This window comes from Prionailurus viverrinus, chromosome B1, assembly GCF_022837055.1.
Source record: "Prionailurus viverrinus isolate Anna chromosome B1, UM_Priviv_1.0, whole genome shotgun sequence".
Lineage (NCBI taxonomy): Eukaryota > Metazoa > Chordata > Mammalia > Carnivora > Felidae > Prionailurus > Prionailurus viverrinus.
In genome coordinates this window covers 141802768-141819364 of record NC_062564.1, presented here as the reverse complement: position 1 = coordinate 141819364, position 16597 = coordinate 141802768, and the positions used below count along the sequence as shown (strand labels likewise).

General features: G+C 39.1%; 1 long non-coding RNA gene across 1 annotated transcript; it reads left to right on the top strand.

Moving 5' to 3' along the window:
• The first annotated feature begins 136 nt into the window (after positions 1-136).
• Positions 137-13973, top strand: LOC125163287 (uncharacterized). Its single transcript, XR_007151382.1, has 3 exons — positions 137-231; positions 2478-2532; positions 13887-13973. It is a non-coding gene; the product is annotated as an uncharacterized LOC125163287 (long non-coding RNA).
• The last annotated feature ends 2624 nt before the right edge of the window (positions 13974-16597 follow it).

The window sequence follows — 16597 nt, the reverse complement described above, 5'->3', positions numbered from 1 at the left end:
CCGGGCGGCGTCGCAGCCTTCTCTGACGTCAGCGCGCCGCGGCGGGCCCCGCCCCTCGCCTTCTTTAGGGCGGGGCTGGATGGCCCTGGGTTGGTGCGACGCGAGGAAGGATGTGCTTCTGGGCTGGCGGCTCGGAGCCAGTCGTTCGGGCACCTTCAGGCTCGCGGGACGGAGGCGGCTGAGTCTGTACTCATCGGTGAGAAGAGCGCAGAACTGTGTAGGCGAATACAGGTGGTGTTTTCTTCAAGGGGAAAAGAAAAGTGTTCATTGGAAGAAAAATAAGAACAAGAGCTAACTCTGCTCCGTTTACTTTATGCCTAGAATCTCACACATAGCATTAGAAGGGACTCTGGAAGTTTAAGTAGCTGAAAATAGAGGAAAGATGATGCACAGGGAACATTTACCAAAATCGAGCATTACACTAAGCCATAAAGAAACCCCTAGCACGTTCAGAACACTGAAACCATTCAGGGTATGTTCTCTGACCACAATAGAATTACAGTAGAAATAAACAAGAAAACTAAAAATTCCCAAATGTCTGAAATGGAACAAAACACTTGTAAGTATTTCATGGGTTTGATGAAGAAATTACAGTGGAAATGAGGAAATCTACTGAACTGAATGATAAAGATGGAACAGAGCCAAACTTGGGGTGCAGCTAATACAGTGCTTAGAGGAAAAGTTACAGCTTTCTTTGTTTCTGGCAGTGAATTATGATGCAAATGATTTTCCTTTCTTTTTTTTTTTTCTTTATTTTATTATTATTTTTTTAACAGCAACAGGGCAGAAGAGTTTTGCATTCCTATATGTAGCATCCTTAGCCTATTATTTGGCATACAATAATCACTTGTGATTTCTAATATTTATTTATTATTATGATGTTAGTAATATTAGCTGATGCTCAGAGCTCTGAGCGGGGCCTGGGCAGCGACGGGGCCGTAGGACCTCGCGCTAATATTAGCAAAAAACAGTGTGGCTTAGTGATTAAGTTTGGAGCTTTGAAGCTCTACCTGGATTTGAATTCTTGTTCAGCCATTTACTAGCTATGTGCCCTTGTGTAAGTACTTAACCTCTTTGTGTCTCAGTTTCCTTATTGGTAAAATAGGGATAATAGCAGTACTTTATGTTGTGAGGATTAAATGAGTGAATCCATGTAACAGAAAAGTGCCAGGCATATTGTTAGCACCCAACAAATGTTGGCCATTATTAGAGTTCAAGTGAAGGTATATTAGTAGGTAAAACTGGAAAGATAAATTGAAGTATATCCTAAATGGACTTAATGTCATGCAAAGGCATTCTTTCAGCCATGGAGCTAAAATTAATGTTTGAGAGCTAACTGTGTGCCCAGTACATTATCTTTATTGAAGCTTACTATGTGCAGGAATGCTTATTTCCTAACGGAGGAAGTTCATGTCTGAGAATGCCTGTCACTCCCATTGACCCCTTCTGGGAAGCTCCTTCTGCATGTATTCTTGCTGGTATCACATGACACTAACTTGTGGTTACTGCTGACCCAAAGGTGGATAAGTGATCCATGAGGTGTCCTGACACAAATGTCCATACAAAAGCAATGGTAATTAGCTTGTCCAATTAGTTTGTTTTTGGGAATTTGACCTGGACATGTGGGAAGGAAGTCTATAGCCTGGTATTTGAAAACAGAAGTAGAAAGATGCTCAGAGATGATCAGAGATTGAGAAAGAATCTGAGTTATGGTAATAATGGGACACTAGAGTGAAGAACTAAGAATGGTAGCTGCTTTGACTGTCAACAATGTACCCATTAAATCTGTTGCAAAATGACTTCTATACTGGCTTAAATAATTTATAACCCATTTCAGTTTTTTTCTAACTCATTCATCTGGTTTAATTTTTAAATAAGCCCTCTTTGATATCAAGCACTTAAAAAACCCCAGTTATGAAACTTGAGAGAGCTTTTTCACTGACGTCTGTAAGACCATGGAAGCAGGAGCAACATTGCTTTGGGGCACATCTAACATGACAACACAAAAGGGAGAAGTCAGAGTTCTGCATAGATAGCCATGTAATTTTGGCACTTTGAGGGATCTGGTTGTTTAGTCATGGTGCTTGACAGAGAATTAAGCGGTCTGGTAGAGGAATAACATCTGGTGGGGTCTCCAGCACCTGGAGGGATCAAGAGTATCATGTAGCAGGAGAACTAGGTGCCACTGAAGTGACAGGTTGGGGAACTGAACCACCTAGTAAGAGATAGTGAGAAAATGGCAATGCCCCATCATGAGCACCTGTGAGACACATCTTGCATTTTAAAGACACTTGTGTGTGTGTGTGTGTGTGGTGGGGGGGGGGGTGGTGAGAGTGTTCTCAAGGATCTGGAAGCTTTACATTCTCACATGGGCCAAAGAGCAAGGAAACTTTGAATTTTTACTGTGTCAGTGAGTCAATCTGTACTTTACAGGCATATGCAGTTTGGGAGAACTTGGGATATGCCTTGTTTTATAGGATGATTTTTAGTGAGCTGGGATGGAGAGACATGGGACCTGCATGGAGCATTTGGGTGAGTGAGATATTTTTTCCTTACCTTTCCTCCTTCCTTCCTTCCTGTATACCCTTTTTGCATTTTACAACTGTAACAGTGTTGGAGTGAGACTTGCAGGTATTGATATGGACACAACAAGGAAATTTACACTTAACGAGTTCCAACTGTGTGCCACACATTTTCCTAGACACCAAGAAAACAAAGGTGAATAAGACATCTTTTGCATATCTCAGCAGCATTGACATTTTGACCACTCCTTCACCTTAAACTCTCTTTTCTGGACTTTTGGGACATCCCTCACCTGGATTTTTTTCCTGACCTTTCTGGCTTGTCCATGCCAGGGACCTTTGATACCTGCTATTTCTCTACCTGATCTTTTTTTTTTTTTCAAAAAAATTTTTTAACGTTTTATTTATTTTTGAGACAGGGAGAGACAGAGCATGAACAGGGGAGGGTCAGAGAGAGGGAGACACAGAATCTGAAACAGACTCCAGGCTCTGAGTTGTCAGCACAGAGCCCGATGCGGGGCTTGAACTCACAGACTGAGAGATCATGACCTGAACCGAAGTCGGCCGCTTAACTGACTGAGCCACCCAGGCGCCCCTCTACCTGATCTTTAAGCCAGGGTGTTTTTCAGGATTCTTTCTTCAGTTTTTTTTTTAATATTCTATTTTTATTCTGTGTATTTTCATGGCTTCAGCTACTATCTTTAAGCCGATGCCTCTCAAATCTGCAGTTTCAGGCCAGATATCCCTTTCGGGCATCTGGGTTCACATATATAACTGGATATAGAAAACCTGAAATAATAAAAATGAACTCATTACCTTTTCTCATAAATCTGTTTTTCATCCCATATCCTCATTCGCTCAGCATCTTAAGCATCAGAGTTTTTTCCTCCCCAGCCCCATTTTATCAATACCCCCCTTGTTGTCCTTCCCCATCACTTTAACCAGTTCCTCGCCAGTGATGCCAACTCCCCTGCCTCATTAGGCTGGTCTGAAGAAATATGAACAACAAAGAGTTAATCAATTTAACTATACCCTCTTTAATCCTTTGCTCGAGTTTCTGAAGAAAATGACAAAATGGCATGGATTGGTGTCACTACAAATTCAGCTTGCAGTCTCTAGGGAACTTCCAACACTACTTTGGCTATTTTCAACATTCACTGAATACCTTATGCTCCCCACCTGCCACCTGCATCAGCAGATAACCTTCTTCCTATTTCACAGAGAAAATAGAGAACAGAGAGTGGGAACTTCCTCACCTTTCTGCTGTTAGCACTCCATCTCTAAGCTCACCACAAGTTCTTTGTTTCCTTTCCATTGTCTCAGTAGAAATGACCACTTTCAGCCTCCTATGTAAGGTCAACCTGCTACCTATTTTTTGTATCATATCCCCTTTAGTATCTTTATGGATTTTGCTCTGTCAATTACCCTTCTCTCAGATGTAGCTCCAACATTCGCCTCTCTCTATTTTCTCTCCTTTTGCCGCATAAACATGTTCAAATCTCATTCATTTTAAAGCAAACAAGCAAAGAGAGAAAACCTCTCTCTTTGCCCTATGTCATTCTAAACCTATAGATAGCTGTCTCTCCTTCCATTCTCAGCCACACTTCTAGACACAGGAGTCTTCGTTTATTGTTCCTGTTTCTAATTTTCCTTTCTTATCTCACTGCAATCTAACTTTTGTTCTAAGGTTCTATTGAAGCTTCTTCTGCCAGTAATGCTAAACTCAATGGACTCTGTTTTTTTTTAAACACCTCTTAATTTTAAAATGAATATACAAGAATAAACAAATAAACCACGACAAGATGGACTTTGCCAGCCACACCAGTATCCCCTTCATGTACCTCATACCACTCACAGTCTTTAACCTTCCTCTAAAAGTAATGAATACCCTATTAATTGCAAAAGTCAAAAGTTACCCCCTAATGTTGTTTGACTTTTTTTAATCCAAGTGTGTATCCCTTGACATGGTAGTTTGTCTACCCATTTTTTTAAAACTTGATCTATCTTTTTAAGTCCTTTTTTAAATGTATAGATTTTCTTCCATTCCTTTCATTGCTTACAACTTATCTGTGAAAGAACTCAAAGTTTCTCATAGTCTATATTCTGCTAGAATCGTGATACAGTTCCATATGTTACCCTGTCCTCTATATTTTCTGCAAATTGGTAGTGGGATCCAGAGGTTTGATCACATTCCTGTTTGATCCTTTTGGCAAGACTATAGGTGGTAAAGTGTTCTTTCATGTGGAGGCACATAATGTCTGGTTTTTGTTCTTCCTTGATGTTACCAACCAGTGATGTGCCTAGATCCATTAATTCATGGTGGTTGCAAAATAGTGATAATAAACTTTTGTCATTTTGTTTCCATATGTTAACTGGAATGATTTTCATAAGGAGATACTCCTCATCTACTGTTTGGTTACCTAGTGGTATAGTTCAAATAGGGAAAACAAGATAATTGATTCTTTTATTTACCTAAGTCTCAAGAGAGCAAGCTGGTTCCCTGTCATCTTCACAAGGACCAATTCAACTGAAAAAATTACGTTGAACTCATGAGTTCAAAGATATTTGATCATTTCCAATTCATTGTTCATTTCTTCATTCATGCTGAAATTTTTAAATTTTTGGTCAGTGGGAACCTCTTCAAATTGGCTCCTAAGTTCTGATGACATGACCTCAGTAGTCTTTAATGGCTCTTTCTTTCTGGTCCTGGATCATCATGTGAATTTACCGCTCCAGATTTAGAATTTATAATCAATCACTTCTCCCCAAAGCCCTCAATGAATAGCTTTCAAAAGGTGTATTCAAGTCCTAAATTCTGGTACCTCTGAATGTGACTATATGGAAATAGGGTCTTCACAAATATAATTAAGTTTAAGATCTCTAGATCTTCCTAGATTTAGGATAGACCTTAAATTCAATAACTGGTAGGTATCCTTATAAGACAAAGAAGAGGAAGATTTTAGACATGCAGGCACAGAAGATCATGTAAAGACAGAGGTCCAGAGGAAGGCATGTAAAATGTTAGAAGAGTAGCCTGGTTTCTCCTTGCTGCTTAAAATGTGAATCAGTGAAGAGATGAATGGGAGGAAGGAACTGTTAAGTAAAAAGATTCAAGCCCCTGATGATTTGGGAGTTCTCACACTATCCAGATCAAAAAGGATGCTAAAATTATAAAGTTCATTGTTGGAAAAGCATGCTCTAGAGAAAGGGTGAAGGATGTAGCTGGGAAACCTTTTGCTCTAAAAAATTAGGCTTGTGATTTACAGATTTATTCATCAGGAGCCAGGAAGAGAGATGAAATGATCCAGGAAAGATATGTGGAGACCCTCTCTTGTCTAATGGAGTAGACCTCCATGACATACGTAGGTGGACCACAAGGTTTTTGAAAGTGTAGCATTAGCAAAAATACTGACAGCTTGGACTTAAGGGGACAGAGAGAGACAAAATGAGGGAAGGATGTTGGTCTTTCAAGATTCTACAGGCAGAAAACTGGCTGATAGAGTTACTTGGCTGCAAACATGTGTTACCCTTTGAGAAAAAGAATGTCTCCACAGGCAGAGCCCCAGTGGCACAGAGGCTGGAAAGGCCCCATCACAGGCTCAGAGGCAGAGCATTGGGCCATAGAGGATTATGTTCAGGCCTTGAAATCTAAAGGAATTCGTCCTCCTGGATTTGGAACTTGCTTGGGACTGGTGACCTCCTTATTCCTTCCAATAGCTCTCTTTTGCAGGGGGAATGCCTTTCTTTTACCTGTCCCACCACTGTATTTTGGAAGCAGATAATTTGTTTTCTAGTTTCAAAGAACTACAGATGGAGAGGAATTTTGTCTCAGGATGGATCACACCCACAGTCTCATTCATACCTAATTTTAATGTGATTTGGGATTAGTGGACCGATGATATTTAGATAAGATTTTAGAGTTGATGCTGTAATTGGTTGAGACTTGGGACTGTTGTTGTGGAGTGCATGTATTTTGTATGCTGGATAGACATGAATTTTAGGGGGCAGACTCTAGTGGGGTGAATGGTGGACCCCCAAAACATACATCCTTCTGGAACCTGTGAATGTGACCTTAGTTGAAAAAATGGTCTTTGCAGATGCAATTAAATTAAAGGACTCAAGAGGAGGTCATTCTGGATTGAGACCCCAAGTCCAATGATATGTTTCTCTGTAAGAGATAGAAGAGAGTGAGACAGACGTACACAAGAGTCCATGTGAAGACAGAGGTGGAGATTGGGGTTACACTGTCAGAAGCGAAGGAAAATCTGAAGGCACCAGAAGTTTGGAGGAGACAAGGAATAATTCTCCCCTAGAGCTTTCACAGGAAATGTGGTCCTGCTGACACTTTGATTTCCGGCTTCTGGCTTCTAGAACTATGAGAGAATAAATTTCTGCTGTTTTAAACCACAGAATTTGTGGTAATTTGTTACAGCTGCCCTAGGAATCTAATACAGCCCTGGTATTTTTTAATGGGAAATAGTATTTCAAGACAATAATCTGGTCTTGATTGAAGATATACTCATTGAAATATTTATATTAAAGATTAGAGACCATAAGAGTTCATACTGATATTTCCAATTAACAGTTCAGCACTACAGGGTTTTCACTGAAAACTCTGGTTATTAAGGATGCTTAGGCTGATTGAATTAGAACATCACATAATTGCTTGTTTTATGCTGCATTATCCACACAATATCAGGTTATAATACTGATTACCACCACCAATTATGATGACTGACAAGTTATTTTTTTGCATATCCTACGTCCATTCTTGCTTCCCTTCCTTTTTGCTTTTATAATTGTAGCTATATCTACACTATCAGATCATACAGCCATTATATACAATATATATGTTATATACTATTATATAATATACGTTATATATAGTATATATTATATATTATGTGTATGTATGTTATATATAATATAGTATGTTTATTCCAATCTCTCTTTAACCTGCATTTCTTTCTACATTTAGTTAATACAGTGAGTCCTTATGTTAATATTCTAGTCATTTTAGTTGTCTGCTGCTTGTTCTTTATGAAATTCATTGGAAAAGACTTGTGGGAACAATATTCTCAGAGTTTCTGTGTATTAATAAGAGTTTGTCTGAGTCCTTCCTACATAAAGGTTAGTTTTGTGTATATAATGTCCTTAACTTACTTACATGTTCTTTCCTTGAGTATCTTTTTTTAAAAAATATTTTTTGTTTATTTATTTTTGAGAGAGAGACAGAGAGACAGAGTGTGAGAAGGGGAGGGGCAGAGAGAGGGAGACACTGAATCTGAAGCAGGATCCGGGCTCTGAGCTGTCAGCACAGAGCCTGATGCAGGGCTCAAACCCATGAACCATGAGATCATGACCTGAGCTGAAGTCAGAAGCTTAACTGACTGAGTCACCCAGGTGCTTCATCTTTCCTTGAGTATCTTAAATATATTAATCCCTTTTCTTTTTTTTTTAATGTTTTTTAATTTATTTTTAGAGAGAGTGAGAGTGTGCAAGGTGGGGGAAGGACAGAGAGAGAGGAAGGAGAGAATCCTAAGCAGGTGTTGCATTGTCAGCACTGGGCCCAATGCAGGGCTTGATCTCATGAACTGTGAGATCATGACCTGAGATAAAATCAAATCAAGAGTCAGACACTTAACTGACTGAGCCACCCAGGTGCCCCATAATTTGACTATTGTTTATAGCATTGCTATAAACATTGGGGTGCATATGCCCCTTGAAATCAGCATTTTTGTATCATTTGTATAGACTCCTAGTAGTGCAATTGGTGGGTCAGAGGGTAGTTCTATTTTTATTTTTTTGAGGAACCTCCACACTGTTTTCTAGAGTGGCTGCACCAGTTTGCATTCCCACCAACAGTGCAAGAGGGTTCCTCTTTCTCTGCATTCTTGCCAACATCTGTTGTTTCCTGAGTTGTTCATTTTAGCTATTCTGACAGGTGTGAGGTGGTATCTCATTGTGGTTTTGATTTGTATTTCCCTGATGATGAGTGATGTTGAGAATCTTTTCATGTGTCTGTTAGCCATCTGGATGTCTTCTTTGGAAAAGTGCCTATTCATGTCTCCTGGTCATTTCTTCACTGGATTATTTGTTTTAAGAGTGTTGAGTTTGATAAATTCTTTATAGATTTGGAATACTCACCCTTTATCTGATAGGTCATTTGCAAATGTCTTCTCCCATTCCATTGGTTACTTTTTAGTTTTGTTTTTGTTTCTTTTGCTGTGCAGAAGCTTTTATTTTTATGAAGTCCCAATAGTTTATTTTTGCTTTTGTTTCCCTTGCTTCTGGAGACATATCTCATAAGAAGTTGCTGCAACCAAGGTCAAAGAGGTTGTTGCATGTTTTCTCCCTTAGGATTTGGTGGTTTCCTGTCTTACATTTGGGTCTTTCATCCATTTTGAATTTAGTTTTTGTGTGGTGTAAGAAAGTGGTCCAGTTTCATTCTTCTGCACATTGCTGTCCAGTTTTCCCAAAACCATTTGCTGACGAAACTGTCTTTTTTCCACAGGATATTCTTTACTGCTTTGTTGAAGATTAGTGGCCATACATTTGTGGGTCCATTTCTGGGTTCCCTATTCTGTTCCATAGATCTCTGTTGTTTGTTTTTGTGCCAGCACCATACTTTCTTGATGATTATAGCTTTGTAATACACCTTGAAGTCTATACTACCCAAAGCAATGTACACATTCAATGCAATCCCTACCAAATACCACCAGCATTGTTCACAGAGCTAGAACAGACAGTTATAAAATTTGTATGGAACCAGAAAAGACCCTGAATAGCCAAAATAATGTTGAAAAAGAAAACCAAATCTGGAGGCATCACAATTCCAGCCTTGGAGAGTCCATCTTAAGTGTTTATAAGGGCTAGAATGCTCGAGCCCTTCTAGGTCATACCCCATACCTCTTACATTTTCTGGATTGGACAAAAATCCCTCCTAGTTTCAACTGTGGCTCTCAATTTATTCTTCATCCTTTCCAATGAATACTTTTTGGCTATTACGAAGTTCTCCTGTTCTCAGGTCTGTCAGATGCCCCGTGGATTTCCTCTGCTTTCTCCTTCACGTATACTAGTAAAAGTATGCAAGTCTTATGATTTGCTCATATTTTGAGATTTTATTTTATCTATTTAGTTTTAGAAATTTTTTCTCATGTATTTTTTACTTTTTAGCTTTTCTATTTTTGTGTAAGGATTGCAGAAAACCCAGAATCTGTGATGTGACCACCATCAGCATCTTCTCTGAGTCTTTTTAGTCCTTATTTTACTGACTCATCTGTAATGCTTATTTACTGACCACTTTTCCTTTCTTTTCTTCCTTGGTTTCAATAACCATGCTCTCCTGGTTTTCTTAGCATACTATTTTAGTCTCTTTTGTGGTAACTTTTTTTGTCCATCTTGTAAATACCCATATTCTTAAGGGTTCTGCTCTTGGTCTGTTTTTCTTCTCGACATACTGTAATTTGACTGTAATCTTCTTGATTCTGTGGTTTAATTTCCATATATATGCTAGTGATTCCCAAATTTCCATCCTGAGCTATACACCTAAATATTGAGTTTCCTATTAGATATTTCTCCTTGTCTCTCGTGACCATCAGACTCAGGAACATATCAAACGAAGTCCAAAAATTTTCTCTTCAGTTCTTGTTTCACCTATTTTAATGGATAGCATCACCATCTAGTTAGAAATTGAGGAGTCATCTAAGGTAGGAGGTGGAAAATAAGTACAACTTATTTGCTAACCCTTATGGACAAGTAGCGGCTCCCTTGGGAGAGCTGATTTGAGACGTGAAGAGTATGATTGCTAATAAGGATGTCTGCTCTGGGCTGGGAGGTAGCATCCTAGTTCCACTCATTTGCAACTGTGCACTATAGATTCTTCACTCACCTTCCCTTCTCATGTTTAAACAATCAGTACGTGCTGTTGGAGTCCCTCTCCATTAAGTCTCTCGAGACCACCCCCTTCCTTCACTTCTTTTGTCACTGCTGTAGTTTAAATCCTGATCATATCTCACTAGCTACTTCTGGTCCGCACCTTCAACTCAATCTAGTCTCCACCCTTATGCCCTTTAAAATCTAAATGTTATTTATTGCTATAAACAAACAGAGAGACAAGCCTGTAATGTCTGGCTGTACCCTTCAGGATATACTTCATGTCCTTTTAAATAATGTATCCTCAGGACCTAGACCTTGCCTTTGGATTGCAGTGAACCCTGTCTGTCTCTGCTCCCTTACCCACAACACAAATGACATACTGAACTACTCAGAGTTTCCTGAATGCACCACATTATTTCCAATCTCCTTTGCACAGTCTTTTCCCTTTCTTGGAATGCCTTTCACCCTTTCTCTCCTTTCTGTTCCAGGATAACTTCCACTAATCCTGCAACATCACTTTTTCTGGGAAAGTTTTCATATCCCTTATTCCAGTTATAGGTTAGTACTTTTCCTCTGTGTCCCCCTGGCATCTGTGCAAACTATAGAATTGAATTTACCACACTCCAGTGGAATTGCCTTTTCCCCCCCATGTTTTTAGTGTCCTCTAAGGAGTCTTTTAAAAAAAAATTTTAATGTTTATTTATTTATTTTGAGAAAGAGACAATGTAAGCAGTAGAGGAGTAGAGAGAGAAAGGGAGTGAGAGAGAGAATCCCAAGCAGGCTCTGCACTGTCAGTGCAGAGCCCTACATGGGGCTTGAACTTACAAAACGGTGAGATCATGACCTGAGCCAAAACCAAGAGTCAGACGCTTAACCAACTGAGCCACCCAGGTGCCCCAAGGAGTCTTTATTCTGTTTGTAGTTCCAGTACTCTAGGTGTTCTTTTTTTTTTTTTTTTTTTGTAAACTTTTATTTTGAGGCCATTGTAGACTCCCATGCAATTGTTAGAAATAATAGAGAGAGATCCCTTGTACCCTTTGCCAAATTTCCTCCAGTGGTGACACTGGAGTCCAGTAACACAACCATGATGTTGACGCTGATATGGCCCAGATACGGAGTGTTTCCATCAGCACAGGATCCTTCCTGTTGTACTCTTATAGCCATCCCTACTTCACTCTTACTCTCATTCCCTTCTTATTCCCTGGCAACTATTCACCTGTTCTCCATTTGTATGATTTTGTCATTTCAAGAATGTTACATAAATGGAATCATACAGTGTATAACCTTTTGGAATTGATCTTTTTCATTCAGGATAATTACCTAGAAATTCATCCAAGATGTGTGTATGACTAGTTCATTCTTTTTTTTTTTTTATTGCTTAATAGTGTTCCATGATATGAATATACCACCGTTTGTTTAACCAGCCACCTGTTGAAGGACATCTGGGTTATTCCAGTTTTGGGCTATTATAAATGTTATTGCTATGAACAGTAGTATGCAGGTTTTTGTGCAAACATAATTTTTCATTTATTTGGAATAAATGTCCCAAAATGCAATTGTGGGGTCATGGTTATATGGCAATTTCATGCTTGTGTTTAGTTTTATATGGAACACCAAGCTACTTTATAATTATTTGTTCAGCAACAAATAATGTTGCATCAAAACCCTTAGAGTGAATATCTGGATCAAATCTATTTTTATTAATTGCACAGCCAATCATATTAGCCACAAGCATGATATTCTAAACACACTGAAACATACTACAGAGCAGAAATCAATAAGGCTTAAATGTGGTAATCTTCTTCATTACTTTAGGAGTTGGAGTTTTTTAGCCTAAACTGTTTATAGCAATGGTGAGGTTTGATTTCTCACAAATGATATATAGACACTACACTATAGTTTTTAATCTCCAAATGGCTGCACATTGAAAATTATATTTTAAAGCCCCCATACATGATAAACGTAGTTTGTTAACCACTAATGTACATTCAAGATGTAACCATAAGTCCTTTCATTTTTTTTCTATTTCTTTAGAAAATAATTTATAGAAAATAATTTTTATTTTAGTGCTCTACTGAAGTGTTTGCCTTGGTAGTATTGTCTCATTTTGATACCAAGTATGTCCATTTGAAATTCGCACCCAGCACTTAGAAGAAGGTCCTTCAGGAATTGTGGAAGGAGCATGTGCTCTAGACTCAGATGACATGAGGCTGAAACTGAACAAGTTACAGAATCTCTTCTGGCCTTATTTTCTCATCTACTAGATGAGGATTATTCTACAAGTGGTTTTTTAAAAAATATTTTTATTTACTTTTGAGACTGAGAGAGCGAGGGAGAGGCAGGCAGAGGATCCAAAGCAGGCTCTGTGCTGATAGCAGAGAGCCTGACACGGGGCTTGAACTCACAAACCATGAGATCATGACCTGAGCCGAAGTTGGACTCTCAACCCACTGAGCTACCCAGGCGTCCCTTGATGAGGATTATTCTAAACAACATACATGACATGACAGGGCAGTCAAGAGGATTGAATAAAGTAACATATACAAAGTGCCTAACATGAAAAGACACCAGTAATGTTCAATGCCTTTCTCCTACAGCATTTGTAATTTCCTGAGAAATAAATTCCCAAGGTCTGTTTATACATTTTGTTCATGTTTTTAGTGGGTTGTGAGAATATTTCCTTGTCAGGAAACTTGTTAGGAAACCAATCAAATCCAAGGAAATATTCAAGGATAGTTGGTGCAGACTGCCAGTAGGTTTTCTTAAGATCAGAGGCAGGGGGCGCCTGGGTGGCGCAGTCGGTTAAGCGTCCGACTTCAGCCAGGTCACCATCTCGCGGTCCGTGAGTTCGAGCCCCACGTCAGGCTCTGGGCTGATGGCTCGGAGCCTGGAGCCTGTTTCTGATTCTGTGTCTTCCCCTCTCTCTGCCCCTCCCCCGTTCATGCTCTGTCTCTCTCTGTCCCAAAAATAAATAAAAACGTTGAAAAAAAAATTAAAAAAAAAAAAGATCAGAGGCAGATAGTAATATAAAGAAAAACAATTTCTACCCCACTGAAAACGTTGACTTCTTGGGACACAAACCATATCTTTTTATTTCTTATGTTTTGGCAATGAATATATGCCCACTAAAATTCAGTTCAGCTAAGTGAAGGAATTGTGTTTCTTAATTTGGACTCATATATTTTTATTTTTAATAATTAAATGCTATCAAAAACAAGATCACCGCTGACAGAGCCCAAACTTCTAAAGAAACACCAACTTGCAGAATGGCCAAGAGCCCACAGATCAAGAACTACTTGCAGAGATCACCTCCTGACAAGCAGGGATACTAGCTTATTAATCATCTTGTGTCTAATTTGAACTTGTAAAATTGAGAAAGAGAAGTAGTAGTGTTACCATCTGGCTATTTGCTATTTAAAATTTGGAAAAATATGCATAACAGATAAAAAATGCCAGTTAACGTAATTTTGCATTTTTCAATGGCAGTTTTGGATTTCTAGAGGGAACTTCTTTATGTCAGAGAGAAGAATGAGAAGAGACATTTCCCAGGAATTTGAAGGAGCTACTCTACAGTAAAAGGTGATTGGATATATGTTCTTCAACTCTACTGAGGCGAGTAAGGAAAAAGTTTTAAACAATGAGATAAAACCAAAAAACCGAGGTTGGCTCTGCTTTATGGAAGATGTACCTTAGTGGTGAAGAAGGGCCGTGCCATAAGGCTTGGCCAAACTCTGAATAACATCTCCATTGGTCTGACACTAAGGTCTGAATGATAATCATGTCTTCAGAGAGGCCCTGTTCAAATGTGTCAAGTTACCTTGGTGATATGATGCATTAGCAGTTGGCATAGAATAGTTTACCAGATTGGCTAGATGCTGCCTACATTGGAACCCTGGGCAAAAAGCACAGGCAGTTTAGTTTTGCTGGGAGTGAGAAAGATTATGGGAATTTCCTGGCATACAGTATTTATAAGGAAGAAGAAATGAGGAGCTGAATAAAGAGGTAAGAGATGGGAAAGGCGGCAGGAACACCTGGGGCCTTGCAGGCTCAGCAGACTGTAAACTCTTCAAGGAGCGGAAATGGATCTGGTTCACCGTTTTACTTAGGTTAGATAACAGTACCTGGAACGTAGGTGCACAACAAAGGTTTATTGAACAGGTGAAAGAATGTATGTTCTCAGTGCGTGGGTGGTGTCTATTCTCAAAGGAGAACTAGGGGAGCTTTCTAAACTAAATTTATATACTTAACTAAGTTTGCCTAAGTAAGTTACTTACTTACCTAAGTTGGCCCTGCTAAAGATTGTGGAAGGCTGTAGAATTTCTTTATATAAGGTCTTTAAAAACAAGATAGATTCTTATCTGTCTGGAAGGGTTCCTGTGAAAAACAGAAGATGGATCTGAGTAATTAAAATAACCTCTGGCCTTTTTCTTCCTTGGGCTTGTTTTTGTTTTTGTTTTTAATTTCAAGAAATGCAGTGTAAAAGTGCATACTATCACCGTCACGCGAGCAACAATAACCATTTGTTGAGAGTTTAGTGTATGCCAGGCAAAGTGCTGAGTGTGTAATCTATGCACTGATGAATTGTTTGATTTTTGGGAATGCCTGTGGCTTTTACCATGTAGCAACACAGTACTCCTGCAGATGTCACTCTTTTCCTGCACAATGCTACCCCTTGAGACCTTCACTGGAGCCTTACAATGAGATAGGGCTGAGAAAGAAGTGATTTTAAAGTCAGTGTACCAAGGTTTAAAAAAAAAAAAATCAGCATTGTCTACATTTGAATCTAAGTTCCTAAATAAGAATCAGCCTTCCCATTAGGAAGTTATATATAAAAAATTTTCTCAAAATAGAAAACTCAGTGGTCAAGTTCACATACTTTTTAAGTGGCTTTACCATTTTACCTTCATCTTTAGCATAACAGAATATAATTTTTGTCCTATTTTCTTCAGGAACACTGAAACAAAGAATGTTTTTGAAAGGCGATCTTCCCCTCCCCTGTGTTTCATATTGTACCATCCTCTTTATCTCATTTCTGACTTTTTCCCCTCTTTTGCTGGTGTGGTGTGACTACGCTTGGGGAAATGGTCACAGCTGACAGGTTCCTGTGTGGAGGCACAATTCATCAGTCTTCTTTCCATCTGGACCTCAGCTTTTCCTTCCAGCTTGTGGCCATACCTGACCCCTCGTGTACAGCCCTTCAAAAACATGCAGGTACAGGATAGAAGAGGAAAAGTAGGATTAAGAACATGCCTAGAAAAATAGCAATTTCTTTATTACTAGCCTGTGGTATTTACAAAAACATGCTTCTAGGTTCACATCACTCTCTTGATGCTTCTGGGCAAATGCACAAAACATTTTTAGCTCTGCATGTGGCTCTGGCGAGTCAGTGTTCAGTATTCACGTTGAGTGACAGCATCTCATTTTCTGATACACTCTTGAAACATTGAGGGTGTCATATCTCAGGAAAATTCTGTGGAATATTTCCCCCTTTCATCAGATCCCTTGGTGCAGCTCTAAGGCAGTGCTTCTTAGCATGCGGTCTATTGATCATTTGTATCTGATGTTCATTTAAAAAAAAAAAAAGCAAAATCTTAGACCTACCTCTCTTCACAACTATAGAACTAGATTCTCTAGGCAATTTATAAGAAATCACAACAATTCTTTCCCTCACTAAGTTTGAAAACTGCTGAAAGACAGTGCTCTCAAGAGCTAGCAGTTCCCTGAACACAGATTAGAAGTCCAATTTGGTCCTGGCCTCCAGCTGCTGTCCCTTTTCACTTGTGGTTATCTTCAGGGCTCTCCTGCCTTCTTTATCCTCAAAGTTTATTGCCAGGGTCTCTGCCTGCCTGTCTGTCTGTCTGTCTGTCTATCTATCTATCTATCTATCTATCTGGGCGTGATGGTTTTATTTTCTATTTTCAAATTTTTATTTAAATTCTAGTTAAAATACAGTGCAATATTGGCTTCGGGAGTAGAATTCAGTGATTCATCACTTACATATAATACCCAGTGCTCATCCCAACAAGTGCCCTTTTTAATACCTATCACCATCTAGCCCATCCCCCGCTTTCATTCCCTTCATCAACCCTCAGTTTGTTCTCTATCTTTAATAGTCTCTTATGGTTTGCTTATCTCCATGGCCTTTATTCACTAAAGAAGATCTGAGAATCCCCCAGAATTCAGTGCATTTCAGTAAA